Raw genomic sequence first — 16,137 nt, 5'->3', positions numbered from 1 at the left:
TTTCTGGTACATACTTTTCCGTAATATAGTGTGGGAGTTTGATATAGTTTTATGGCCAACAATTCCACGTAAATGACAATTTCATCTACTATGATCAAGTGGGCTCAAAATCAATAAAATAAAAAAAAAGAAGAAGAAAGTGGGCTTAAGAGGGGGGAAAAACTATGATCAAGAGGTATTTATATTATTTTTTCGTCTTTGACGACAATTTATTTTTAGGTGGAATGGAACAAGCTTACTTTCTCGCAATCAAATAATTCTTAGTAGTAAGAATAAAATGGAAAACAAAAAAAACTTAGCAATGTAGTAAAATTATGTTGCTCACCGTGAAAAATACTGGAATGAAATTACAATGTGTTCTACAAGTGTGTGTGTGTGTGTTTTAATGAAAGCACGGTATAACGACTAATTTTACTTTTTAGGCACAAAGAAATTAAAAAAAAAAAAAGATTGTATCTTATTTTTATCCCACCCTGTTTGACTTTAGGTAAAATCATTGAAGATCACAAAGTTTTTTCACCAAAACTTAATACAAAAACATTTGAAAATTTAAAATGAAAATATACTTCTAAATTATTATTATTATTATTATATAAATTAGAATCTTTTTTTTATATACTTTATCAGTAGAAAGGTGAATTCAGATGCTCATTTCCTTGCTAATATTGAGGTTCACCAACCTCAAACATTTTGTATTCATTTCCTTTCTTCTCTTGCCCTTGATATTATCCTGCTTAGTGATACTCTAGGGTAGTTTTTTATGTTTATTTCTCTGCAGAATAAAAGAAAAGTATAAAAATTTTATACGATTAAGTATAATTATAGGCATAGCATACAATATCAATAAATCAATTATAAAGTTATATACCGTTTATTTTTTAAAATATTTTTCCCTTCAAGAATTTAACAATTTTTTTATTTGATTTTTTAACTCATATATTCACATGATAATATTAAATATAGTAATTAAGGTCATTATATTATAATAGGTATATTTTCTAATTAAATTAATCAAATAAACCATTAAATTTTAAATATATTTTGATTTTATATTATACGATAGTATTATTAAATTTTATGAAATATCTTTTATAGTTATATGTTTTTTATAATTATTGAATTTCTTAAATAATCATGATAATTTTAAAATAATTATGCTAAATCTATATTATAATCACAACACCAACAATAATAATTAGTTATATTACCTTAATACTATTATATCGAATCAATCACTATTCAGTTATATATTTTATTTTATGGTGATAAAAAAATATATTTTACTTTATATATTATAAAATAAGATTTTGTCGCGGAAATAGATGTTACGTGACATCACCATTTAGATTCTTTTCTTGGTTAAATTTCATCATTTTTTGTTTTTATTCATAAAATATATTATTATATTATATTATAGTAACTAATGTGTTTATAATAAGTCAATTAAACTAATTAAAAAGTCAATTAAATCATTAAATTTTGATTTTCTATAATAAGATAATAATATATAAAAAATTATTTTTTTTAATTATAGAAACTTTAATTTATTATCTCAGTTGCAAAATAACTTACTGTAAACACTAATATTATCGTAAAAAATAACAATTGATACTGCCTTAAATACTAATTGATTGCATGTCAATAAATAAAAACTAATTTATTCAAAAAGAAAAACTAATCATTCTACTATTCATCTATATTCATAAAAAAAATTATTTCATTAATGATTGTAGGGGGTATGGGGTATCAATTATTTTCAAGCCAGTTAATACCAATTTAAGTTTATGATCATAAAAAAAGTTTGTAAATACATGTTAATTAATAAAATACCCAATAATGTAAGTTGTTCACTATATATTTTAAGATAATATTTAGTTATAATGTGTGTATATATTTTAAGTGTGAATATTGTGTATTGAACATAGTTATCATACTCGATTGAAATTGATCAGACACTCAACCAATCATCATATGCATATGATCCAATATTGAATAAAAATTGCATATAACTTGGTGTAATTTGGTGCTCTAATATATATTTGGTCGTCATATTTTATATAAGGATATTTTATATAAGGATGAATTAAATTACACTTATATAACTTAGATAATCACTACATTTAATAATTAGATCTAGAATGAGATTTTCATCGATATAACTATTAAATTATATTTACATATTTCCATGATTATTTATGTTAAATTTTGACAGAATTAAATAATAATAAGAAGCTAATTAAATGATCCATATTTTAATATATTTTAAAAAGTTTATATTATGTCAATTTTAACATGAATGAATGAAATAACAACTGATTTTTTATTAATATGAATTTTTGTATACATGATTTATGTGAAAGAAACTTTCAATTTAATGGTGGATTTTAATAAAACATTATCCAAATGAAAGTTATTAAATGGTGTAACAATTGGTCAAAGTTACACCAATATAATTTAATCTCTCTATATATTAAAATCGATGTAATATAAAGTTTTTAAAATACACTAAAATACATATCATTTAATTGTCTTCTTATTGATGTTTTATTTTGACAAAATTTAACACAAACAATCTTGATAATATGTATATATAATTCTAGTTGGATTGATAAAAAAATCACATTCTCTATTTTATATTAAGTTATTAAATGGTGTAATATACTTATTTAAGTTACATAGTGTAATTTGATCTCCTCTTTATCTATCTATCTATCCATCTATCTATCTATCTATCTATCTATCTATCTATCTATATATATATATATATATATATATATATATATATATATATATATATATATATATATATATATATATATATATTATGTCATACAGGATACAACAACTTAGATTCTAACTTAAGGTTGGGTATATGAATTCTCAAAAAATATGTTGCATGTTCAAAATTATAAACATGTTCATAATTACGCTTCTAAATATGATAAATTTTGTTAGTTTAAATCTTAGGTATACAAGTTTACGGGTTATAAAATTATTTATATTTTTAAATATAAATTAGGTCATGCGGATTAACTAATGACTTACTAGATCAATTCATGATTCAATATCTCAATTAAGTTGATGATTGGTTGAATCTTGATGCCAATGGTATTGGAAAAGTAATCCACTAAAAAAATGCAGTTTTTAGTTAAAAAAATACTCTCTTAAACAATAAAACCAAATTTATTTAATATTATAGTCATAGTTATTATTGAATTATATCATATGTTACAAAGTTATAATTTACATAATAAATATTTTGTGTATTATATTTACATTTATAAATATTTATGATATGTGGAAAATTATAATTTAAAAAACATTGGAGGAAAAATATTTTATTCTTAATAAAGTATTATAAATTAAATATGTATGTGTTTTTTTGTTTTAATTTTATTATTATTTATAGTGATATATAAATATTTATTATAAATGACGTTGATTGAAGAAATTTAAATATTAAGTAAAATAATAAAAAGGTCAAATATTTTTTATATTTACTAAACTACTTATATGAAAATTTGTTTTGATATAAGATTTTATAAAATATGTTATAACATAAAATAAGATTAAAATGGTTATATAACCACAAGAAATATAGAGTATAAAGAAAATTTTCATTCTTGAAAATAAAAAAATTAATTTTATAATATAAAAATTGAAATTATTTTAGAGTCAATTTTTTTCGTCGAAGTCATATTTTACCTAAATTAGATGGAAACAGCAACAATGTATATAAAGAATGGATTAGATGTGGTGAGTTCTATAACATTTATCATAGGATGTACATGTTATGAAAATAGATACTAAAGAAATTTATAGTGGTCAAACTCAAGAACAAAACTCATTATTTTAAGATTAATAAAGAATAGAGAGGAGAAAGTGTGGGAGAATGTGGAAATACACTAGTATTTATTAGCTTATGAAAGAATCAATTACAAGTCTTACGTAAAAACTTCACAATTAAGATTAACTCCTAACTATCCTTTTGGTATAGTATGTTACAGAGGATATAACATAATTAACCGACTCCTAAACAAGTCCAAAAACCATAAATTCTTAACAATTCTGTACCTTGCCTCGACTTTATGTTATACAATCTATAAAACCCTCATACAATATTTGAACTTAAACTTGGATAGTGCCCTAATGCATTAGCTGTCATACTTACTAATCTGTTCTAAATATACCTCTATCACTTCCCTCACAAAATGGAGTTTGATATCTATGTACTTAGTTCTTTCATAGTATTATTAAAAAGAATAACATCTATCTTCATGTTTGATCAATCTAATTGAAAAGTTAGCTAAAAATTAAAAAGATAGTTGGTAGTTAAAAATTAAAAAATTAAGTTATTAAATCATAAATGTCTGATAAAATTATCGAGTAAATTAGTTGAAAAATATTAAATGATAAAAATGAACACATTTATGTGATATTTTTATATACATTTCAATTTTATTTTATTAATAAAATAAATTATGGGTATTTATTGATAAATTATTTTAATTATATTTTTACTTTCGATTATTATATTATTAAAAATAAAATGACCCTTTTCTAACAATATTATTATCTTGAAGTATAAGTTAGAATAATAAAATAAATATTGTAAATAGTACAATTGTTGAAATAAATAGTGTTGAAAATAACCAAATAATAACAATAAAATAAAACAAAATAAACTTATTACATATCATTATAAATATCTTTTAATAAAATAATAAAAATTTAAAAACCCTATCTTATGTAGAAAAAGAAAAGAAAAAAGAGATAAAAATAATTAAATCCTACCTTACAAGTGGAAGGAGAGGGAAAAAAGATCTTACCTTATATAGAAATGATTAAAAATAAAATCTAAAAAATATTCAAGGACAAAAAAATAATAAATATAAAAATTTAGAAATTAGCCTAACGTTTCAAAAAATAATAAAAACTACTAAAATAACTAGAAAAAGTTTAAAAACTAATTAAATTGTCTTGTCAAACATAAACTAAAATAATTTGCTCATAATTAATTCAATTAATATTAAAAAGGTAACTTATATCGTGATTAATTTAATTTCAATTAAAAAGTAACTTTAAAAAAAAATTAACTTGCATCTGTAATTAAATACACAACATAAATAAGTTTTTGTTGTATATTTCATGTGAAATACTCAATGGAAATATGTTTCCATTAGGGGTGTTTGGGGATTGAATGAGATTGATTTTGAAGGAAAAATCATACATTTTAATGTGGGTATGGATTGAATTAGATCAGTTTTAAAAATTAAATCTAAAATTTGATCCAATCTAATATAAAATTTTGGCTTTTCAAAATTTTGATCTATTCGGTTTTCAAATTTTTGGATCGTTTTTTTTTTCATTGGATTGGGTCGGTTCATAAACGTCCTTAGTTTCCATCATGTTAATATTTTTCCTAAACAATTAATATATACAATGAAAACAAGTTTTGTTGTGTTAAATTTTGATGAAAAATTAACTCAAGGAAAACATGTTTTCATTGTGTAATGCAAAGTCACACCCCTATACACACAACAAAAACACCTTTATATCAAAGGTAATTTTATTAAAAAAAATGAAAGTTAGGGTGAACTTAGCAAAAAATGGGTGAGAATAACAATGCCCTTCATTTAATTTCGGTATTTGTTTTTTTTATAAAATAATGATAGTAATCATAAATAAAAATGAAATGATTATAATGGTTGGGAGTTGTCTTTTTATAGAGTAATTTTAGGGTTTAAAGATAAAAAAAATTGTATCAAATTTGATTACAATAAGATTTGTGGACTTTTCCATTGATCCATGTGCTGCAGTTTCATGCCTTATGGTCAGGAGACTATATTATATTTTTATTTTACTTTTTTATAATTATTAAATTGTAAAAATAATTTTTAATATTTAATTAGGGGAAAATTAGATTTAATTAATTTTTGAAATATTTTTACCATAATTTTTCATATATTTTTATGAGTCTTTAGAATTTTTACATTTATAGATTAATTATAGTAATTATTTCTCATAAAATAACTAATTAATTAGCTATTAAATCAAATTTTTGTAACAGTTTTATCTTTAAAATAGCATGTTTTAAATTAAAATAAGTTAATTATAAATTTTAAAAGAATTTTTCCCTAAAACTTACTATTCAGTTGTCTGTTGCATTTTAGGAGTACATAACTTATATCACAAAAACTGTGTCCACAAAAAAATATTAAAGAATTTTCTTAATTATTATATTTTTTAACATACATTATTTTAAGGGATCAAATCTCAGTTAGAAGTAATAAATAATCTTTCTAAGAGATCATGAACACATATAAAATAAATATTTTCTTGATTTATTTCATACTACCTAAATGTCAATGAGAATTTCAGTCATAAAATACTTGATTAAGTCGTTATCATTTATGTCATTTATTGTTGATACTTAATTATTATTAATTATTTAGAAAGAATTGATGATTTAAAAGGAGTTTTCTTTTCCGTTGTTACCCTATTATAAGCAGTTGCTACCTGTACGTCAGTCTTATAAAAAACTAACGATCAAAACTAGGTCGGGACTTTCTAATAGGAATGCAACTGTTAAAATCAAGTTTTAATATCCTCATTTGGTTCACCTGAACAACACAAATAAATTAAGTTAATAATCTATGTGTTATAGTAAGCACACTAAGTTAAGAAACTAAAAGAAAAAATTATTTATTACACAAATTATAAGAAAATATAAAAAATTATAAATAACACAATTTTATACCCTTCAATAAAAATATTTCTATTTTAAGTTATTTAACTAAAAATATGGTTAACATTCATAATTTATCTCTAAAAGTGGTGGTGTTACATAATAACTTAGAATTGATTTTTTTTTTTCTTCTTGTTGTGGTACTTTGGTACTTCTTTTAATAAGTTGACTTGTTCTTCTCTTTAACTTGTCATAGCTGATATTAGAGCTATATTTGTTACCTTTTTCACAATAAATGCTTCAAACATTTGAAAAGACAAAGAAAGATATAAACGTTAGAAAATTGGTCGATTTTTGAGAAAACATTTTGAGGTTTCAACACATAGGATAAATTTGTCCAAGTTATATATAAGCAATGGAACGTATAAGAGGTTCTTCATAAAATCATTTATGATATAAAAGATATGAACATTTTATTAAAATCATATACCTATATAGAAAAGCATTGGACGACTTATGTTAAACAAATATTGGACCCTCACATACATAGAACAAATAATTCTAATTAATCACAAAGCGATATGTTTTATGGACGCTTATGGTCCTAAAACACTTATGTCCTGCAATCTTGTTAGAACTTTACAAATTTTAATACTCTTTTGTTATAAGCAAAACATTTTTAAGGATTAGACATTTCATACGTCTTTAATTAGTTCCAACATTCCCCTCCAAACACTTGTCATTTTGTCACTTTTTGATGATCGATGTATGACTCTAGTATTGATGATATATAATAACAAATTATCACTGCCTTAGCTTCATGAAGTTAAAGAGAAATATAACCACATGCAGGAGCCATTTTATATTGATAAAGGTAATATAAGGACTATAACTAGGATTTTTTTCATACAAGGATTAGTTCATAAAGTAATATCACCTATATATAGGGACTAATTCATAAAGTTGTATCATCTATAAGGACCCAATCATGGATTTCTAGTCATCTTATCGCCAGATGTTTGTACCATATGCATCAATTGTCACATTAGTGCTATATGTTTGCCATGTCAACACCATTAACCACATAATCAATAATGTTAATGTTAGGGACCAAAACTTACAAATATTTTTCGTATAAAGACTAGAACTTAGAATTGTGTCAAGTATAAGGATGAAATGAATAGTTAAACAGGAATGAAACTAGGTATATCATTTGAGGGACATTTGCCCCCTTAAAAAAAACAAAAAGTTTCATAGTATCTAGATTTACCTTTTAGTAGTGTCTACTTAAAAGAAAATCCCCCCTCCTCTACAAATTGGCCCCGAGTAATTAAGTCTTCCACAACCAACTAATTGAAGGGATTAATCATGTTAACTATTTATCTTTATTTTAACTTCTTTTTTTCATTTTAACATTTACTTTTACTTTGTATCCCTCTAACTATAGTATATGTTAAATTTTTGTCCTCCTAATAATTTGTTTTTATTCATTCATTTCACCGACGATGACTTAAATTTATAACCTTTTTAATTTAGGATCATATATATCCTCTACTAGATATATTCTTATTTGAGTTTAAAACATGCATAAATGATAGAATTTTGAGTTGATTTTTTATAAAAGTAGAGCCAAACAGATGTTACTTAGGAATTAGGATCAACCAAAAGAATATTTATTTTCACATTTTTTTCAAATATGAGATCTTATTTTTTTAAAAAAATTAGGCATATATCGTTGGAGCCAACTATATATTGCTACTCAAATTTATATTAAGTGTCAAACCATCTACAATGTAAGTTACTTAATGAGTTATTTAAAAAAAATATTATTTTAGTATCACACATGAATTTGAATTGTTTAAAATTAGAGAGAATTATTTACACAAATAATTATTGTTAATGGGTTACTTAAATATAAGAAAAAGAAATAAAATATTTATAAATTAAATAATTTGTTAATAATAATACTCATTGAAAAGAAAGATTGAAATGACATAAATTAAATTATTTATTTAAACACCGAAGCTCAGTTTGTATTTTGGGTGTCAATAAATGAAACAATTAAATATGACATAACTCCTCGACGGTTCTAAGATTCTTCTCTGCTGCTTCCATACACAAAATAAGTAAACCTGCATTTCGCTTTTGGGCAAACAAAAAGCCTTGAAGGGGAACAGTGAATTTTTTTTGTATTGTAACTCTGCAAGTGCAGAGAGCAGTTTATGGTTAGGAACATGCCTTTTAACACACAAACCAAAACAACCATATTGTAGTACAATGAAAATCCAATAAATGTCACAAGCAGTAGGTCCACCACAGCATTTGGAATGCCCTTATATATATATATCATCATGCAAGGTACTGATAGTGATAACACGCACACGCATCAGGAACATGCACCATGCAGCCAGCTAGGTACCCCCGAATTAATTGAGAGGGCTATGTATGAAATTTCAATTTTCAAATTTAACATCACCCTGCAAATAAAAAATGGTTTGTAAATATGGGTTTCTGATATATTTTTCTTTTCTTTTTTGTGTCCAAAATATATTTTCAATTGAGAGTAAAAAACTAATTTCTCAATTTCTGTTTATTAAGTAATATGCATGAGCTATTTTAAATTTTTTGAAACGGTAATGCAAGTCTTTAAATTAAAAAGAAGACACTTTTTTTAATAGATACTCAAGTATACATATGAACCTAAAGATCTAATTTGTGACGACATATTTAAGGGATGTAGATATCTCCTAAATATTCCACATACACTTATGTGTTTTATGTGATTTTGATGATGTATGATGGGTCACACTCCACCTACTTTAGAAATGGTATAGCACACAAGAGAGTCAAGGTCCTCACATGCTTTGTCTTTTCCTTCTTTGTTGTTTATGATATGGTTGACAGGCTTGTTTGTGCTTTGAGGCTTTTGAGAAACCCCATAAGGAAGAGAAACCGTCCAAACCCCACGGGTCTTCGATGTTGATGGAGGAAAGTGATTGATTATGTTGTTGTTTTCTTTGGAGGTGTTTAAATGTGTTTTTCCAAAACTGACTCTGAAAGCAACGTTTGGGAGCATATCAAAAGTACTGTTCTCTCTCTCTTCTTTGTTTTGATTAAGACATAATTGTTTTGTTTTAATAAACCCCCCATCCAAACTCACATATTATAATATTATCTTATATTATGTAATATGTATGTATCATATAACGTATAGAGATAGATGAAAATGTTGGATGGTAGTTAGAAAGAGGAGTGGACAAGCATTAACAGTTCTTCATGAAGGATGATGGCCACATCTACATGTGGGTTACCTGTTATGATTGTGACTCATGTTAATGATGATTGTGACTCTTGTTAATGATGGTCCATTCATTTAAGATGGAAAACAATTCATGTCATTCTATTTGATAAGGAATATATTAGTAACAGGCTTTGGTACCATATGGAAAAAAATATTGTTAATTGACATTAACTGTGTTTTAATATTTTATGAAATAGATTAATCAATCTTTTCTGTTTCGTTTTTTCAAAAAGGCAAAATTCTTTTTTACTGTAGCATCATTTGTTTGATTAATTAATTTTCTAATCTACCTTTTCTTTTTATATTTTTATTATTTTTGGGGCCATTGGTTGCAAATTAAAAAAAAAGATCCTGATATGAAATAATTAATCGTTACTTTTAGAGATTAAAAAAAGCAAGCTAATTTTTGTATGTTTACAAACATCACTATTTTTAAAAAGAAAAAGCATATGATTTTATGTGAAAGTTATTTAAAATACTTTCTAATTTTAATAAATTGCAATTCCTTAAACTTCTGATTATTTTTAAAAGCGCGTATAGAATTTTTTTTCAAGTAATTATTTTTTAAAAATTAATTTTTATATAGCAAACGGGTCCATAAAAAGTTAAAACATGTTGCAAACCAGTATGTCTGCCAAGGCTCATAAATTGTAATTACTGAGCAGTAATAAGTTATGAATGACCAACTAAAATTTTATGAGAAAGATCAGCTAATTATAACTCGTGGTATATTATGTTTAAAAAGATAAAAAAAAATGTAAACATTTTATCTCAAAATGTTTATGAAGTAATTAAACGCAACACAAATGTCACTTTTAAAAAAAAAAAAGAAAATTGTTTCCGCGTGTGTGTTTGTTTCCATTTTCTTTTCCAAATCTTTTCAAGATAAATAGATAATATCATTTTATTTGGATTTTGATATTCAACCAAATGAAAGATCAAAATCTTTTGGGCAGAAAGCGTTCCATTTTTAATTTTTATTAATTAGGGGTTGGAGTCTTTACTCTATTTTTTTTAATGTAACACTGAAAACTTACGTTAAAAATCCTTAATTAACATTAACCAACACCCTTCCCTTTTGCATTTTTTTTTATAAAATTTTTCTAATATGTGTAAGTCGATTTAAGGTGCATGTCAAATTGTCAATCGTCATTATCACTAGTCTTTTTCCTTGTAATAAACTTCTGGTATAATGCAACCTTTCGGTCACAATCTGCTAGTAGCATATGATGCATCATCGCCAACATTTTCAAATTCCAAAGTCTGATTATTAGATTAATTAACAATCCAAGAAGACAAAAAAATGGAGAGAGGAAATCCGGCATGATTTCAAATTATATTATACGTCTCTTTCTTTCTATTTTTAGTATTCTTTTTTATGAGAAAATGGTCATTCCCAATACGTATAGCCGCACAAATTTCTTGAATCTATCTTATGCTAAACAAAAACGTGAACATCACAAATTTTATTATATCCTTGAATAGGTGATTGGGCCAAATCAATAACTTAAGTAGTCAAATAAATTTACATAAAATTTAGCTGTAGCTGGCCAAGTCAGGTAATGACTATCTACCAATGTAAAAATCAACTTGACCCAAAATAACATGGAAAAATCTTGTTTCATAATTGATAAAACGTTTCCTTAGGGATTAAGAGTCAAAGCATTAAGACAAGGGCTACAAGAGTCATGCAACAAAATTTTGTAGTATTATTACTTCTTGCAGACTTAAGTATAGGGGACATTTTAAACACAATTAATGAATTATTCCTTGACTTCTATCAATTGCCAATGTAAACATCAATTCTAATATTTTTATTTAATAGGCTACTAAGTCGTTTGTATTGTATCAATGTGAAAGTGTTGATTAAGATGAGATGACCTCAGGGTACAAAATTTGAAGTTGGAGGGAGGGGGTGCGTGTTTGAGTTTACAAAGAATGGAGGAAAGGGGGGGTGGTGGTGGAGATTGAAAACGAAAGAATTTGACCAGTTATGGCAAATGACAAAAAAATTATAATAACATAGAAAAATTGTAGACACGGAACTGCTTTTGATGCCTTCATCATTTAACTATATGCATATATTGATGCATGTCTCTTTCAACAACTTGTTTTTCGTTTTAGGGATGTTCCTAAAGTCAGTTCTTGCCCCCTTGAATAGCGGTGCCTGATGGCTTTGGACCCTATTTGGTGGGCCACCATAAAGGAGTTCATTTGCCACTTGTCTTTGTTTTTTTTTTCTTGGAAAGCCCACTGGACCAACAAGGTTGATAGTCTTCTTCCACTCCTTTTTTTTTTTATTACTTTTTCTTTTGCCTTTTTCTTACCATTCCTAACACTTGTGATGCACATATATTAGACATTGCGCAATCATGATAATGTGGACCAACAAGGTTGATTACGGTTGGTAGATAACTGAGTGATGTAAACATGTTGTTAGAAATTCGATTTCTGATCATATATATATATATATATATATATATATATATGAAAAAAAACTTTATTAAATGAGAAAAAATCTAATTCAGTGATCTATACTTCGAAAGAAAATATTCTTTGGTTGGAGATAATCTGGTGGAAATAAAAATCATGATAATGTGGTTTTGTCACTTTTTGGAATGTGTCCTATTCAATAGTGTTTTTCATTTAGCATCTTCTGTATTGGATGCTGGTTGTGGGGCCCAAAAAGTGAGTAAAGGTTGGAGAGTGACTGAAACCAATCTAACCATAGCATAATAATAATAATCATAATAATGCCCATCTTGCTAGGGAACTTGATGGTGTTGATAAGATAAGATACACGAATGTGTGCCACTGCCACTATGGCTCAATGATTATATATGAACACAGGAAGAAGCAGTGAAAAACTTTCCTTTGGGTGATGAACACCTTTTAAGGGACTCTTAACATTGAAGGTCAGTGTCAATATCTGTTTTTTTATGCCAAAAGTTATTCATTTTCCAGTCTCGCTGTAGACTTGTTTCCTCATGAATCTGTGTGTTTAAGTGTTAAACTATTCTGGTGGTGATGGTAAAGCAAAATAGAGTTTGTTCACTTTGATATACACACTAATATCAATCAGGGACAAGGTAGTACTTATCAGCTGGTATTCTGGGCTTGTGTAAGGTATGGTGTTTCATTTGACAGGTTTGGTTTTGTTGCTCATTGGCTGTTTTAGTACAATTCTTTAAGAGAATGAATTGAAAAGTGACATTCAACACTAGTTGGGTGCCCACTATATCTTCTAGCCAAGAGCAAGAGACTAATTCCTCAAAGTATGGAGATCCAATCAAGGGCCTGATCTTTCAACAAATATTTTTTCATACAAAAACCTGAGAATCAAACTTCTGAGATGCTTGAGATATGATTATGTATCAACCATAACCCACCACGTTGGCTCACTGGTTAGGTGTATAAATTATGTTCTTTGAAAACTTTGATTTGCTGAGTAGACAATGTCAGATGTTTTCCAATACTCCAAAGTCTGCTAGATTATGTTGTGTTGTGTTGTGCCTCTTCAGTCTTTTGTATTGTTGTTGAGGTTAGGTTTTTGATTTTTTGAATATGTACTTACGGTTGTCATAGGTACGTCAACATGACTTTATATTTATTTAATTATTTCTCATTTTATTTGGCAAATCAGTCTAAGATATAAATTTCCACAGTCTATATATCCTTCCATATTCACATGTCTACTTAATCGAAATCGTGGAACAAGGCACCAGTAATAATTAATTGCTTTCCAAAAGTCCAAGTTCAAATTCAGCAAAGTCTTATTCAATGTTCACATTACTTTATTCTTTGAACATTTCAAAATCTCTCCAAACACGATCAACCTAGTACATAATTTGTTTTGACTGTCCATGATATTTTCTGGTGCATTTGAAAGAACACTGCAATGAACTTAGACCATAGAGTCAAGTCAGAAGCCATCATGCAGCCCTATTGCTCTGGCTATGTCTTGAATTTTTTTATTTTGGCTTTGGTGATTTTACTTTGGCTATTTATGAGCCAATAATTTAGTGTTCATATTTCAGCACAGTATTTATTTCTTGGGCATAGCAATGATTATAAATAATTTAATAGGCACGCATGCAGTTCAATATTTCACCTAATGGTATGGTTATGGCCAGCTTTATATTAAACTCTTCAAAATGAATAAAAAATGATGAATTCAGATTTTCTTTAATCACTGTCAGCTATGCTAATAATAAGTTATTCTCCAAATACTTTGGACTTTGAATGTTATGTTTTCTCGCAGTGTACCTATCACTAATTGAGCTTAGCTTCAGATCAGGCCATTCCAAGATTGTAAATGCTTTTACAAGAGTAAGGAGTAATAAGAAGGGATAATATAAATAAAAAAGCATTAATATTTTCATCTGTTGTTAATTCTCATATATCATAGCATAATTAAAAACAAAGGGTATGCACTTATACTAGGTGTAGTGTATTTATATTAAGGAAGAATTGCATTTGCAGCTATTATAGAGGATCAATGATCTACATGCAGTTTTTGTAGGCACTTGCTCAGAATCACGCAAAAAGGTCTGCAAGGGTCTCTTTCACTGTTGAGATGTAAGAAATGTAGCTTCCAATGTTTAACAAGTATCACAAGGGGATGGGCCAGATTCAGTTATAGTGCTTATCCTCATAAGAAAAGGGTGTAATACTGATACTGAGTGATTAACAAAGGGAAGACATGCTTGATCAAAATTTCTGCTATCATGTTAATAATGGTCACATAATTGCTGAAGTACAAGTGAATAGAGATGGACATGTTGAATAACATATAAGTAACAAAGACTCACATATTTAATTACAGTGTATTCGATTTCGCGTTTAAACGTGATTTGATGTTTATTTGTGTTTAGACACGTACCAAACACACAATTTAATGCTGCATTGCATTTAGAGGTGGTTTGGTGTGGTTTACTTGCCTTTAATTAGACACATAACCGAAACACACATTTTAATGCTTTAAAATTTTAGGATAGATGTGATGTTGACTATGTTTGTGTGTTTCACTTCTTAATTGGAATTCTCCCTAGTGTTTTACAAATAGTGAACCTGGCTGCCATTTGAATTCAGTGCTCAAGTTAGTCTCTGTTTAAAAAATGTCTTCTGGTTGCTGTCAAGGCTCAAGGGAAGACCAGTGACAATGGAACACATGAATGAGAACTGTTGTTATGGTTATGAGATAAACACTCAACTATGATTTCTTTAGGTTTCATAGTTTTTTATTTTAAAAGTTTAAATATGTTTTTGAATCCTAATAAATATTTGTTTCATTTGCTTTCTAATAAATTTTTGTTTTATATTGAATCTCTAATAAAACAACATTTTTATTTTTTGACTTTGATACTTATTTTTAATCCTTAATAAACTAGTAAATTTTGTGATTATTTTCTGATAATTTTTTTTTTCATTTGTTATTAATTGGGACTAAAATAATATTCATTAATTTATTAAAAAATAAATATAAAATTTATTAATTTATCATAAATAATAATAAAATATCAAAGATAAAAAATAAAAATATTATTTTTTTTGGAACTCCACACAATTAAAAAATTTATTAAAAAATAAATATAAAATCAAATATTTATTAAACATTAAAATATATTTAAACCTATTTTAAAAGTAGAATTAAGGATTCATGTATACACGGAATCAGACATCATATTCATATCACAGTTATCCAACTCCAACACTTCTTTATTCTTTGATCTCTCTTAATCACACCGTCAATTTTATCTTAGTTTTACTTCTCTTTTGTCTCTTCCTATCTCTCTTTAGAGTTTCTCATTTTGGAATCACTGATGGTGATATAAAGAAACTTGTTTTATTTTCTTTTCTTATAAATGTTTATGAAAAAATTTATCCAAATTACTGTAGTAAGATAATAAAAGAGTCTATGCAAGAACAGTTTTTTCAATGGATGATGCAATTACAGTTGTACACTTATACTGTATTTTCAGTTCTGTCAGGTTCAGAACTCTTGGATGTAGCTTCGACCTGGGGAACATTTACCGAAACAGTATAGAACAGTAACAACATATGGGAAATATCTTCCTAAACTTAAGATGAAGATGCATTTTTGTCTCTGATTAAACCTTAATTCAGTGTGCCACATTGATGAATGAAG

At 26.3% G+C, this 16,137-nt stretch overlaps 1 long non-coding RNA gene across 1 annotated transcript; it reads left to right on the top strand.

Moving 5' to 3' along the window:
* The first annotated feature begins 12,720 nt into the window (after positions 1-12,720).
* LOC114381116 lies at positions 12,721-14,903 on the top strand. The gene is made up of 2 exons (XR_003659943.1): positions 12,721-12,904; positions 14,503-14,903. It is a non-coding gene; the product is annotated as an uncharacterized LOC114381116 (long non-coding RNA).
* Positions 14,904-16,137: the final 1,234 nt, after the last annotated feature.

The sequence above is a fragment of the Glycine soja genome, chromosome 13 (assembly GCF_004193775.1).
Source record: "Glycine soja cultivar W05 chromosome 13, ASM419377v2, whole genome shotgun sequence".
NCBI classification, from domain to species: domain Eukaryota; kingdom Viridiplantae; phylum Streptophyta; class Magnoliopsida; order Fabales; family Fabaceae; genus Glycine; species Glycine soja.
Note: the sequence above shows the minus strand (reverse complement) of the source record. Positions and strands in the feature narration are given on the sequence as shown.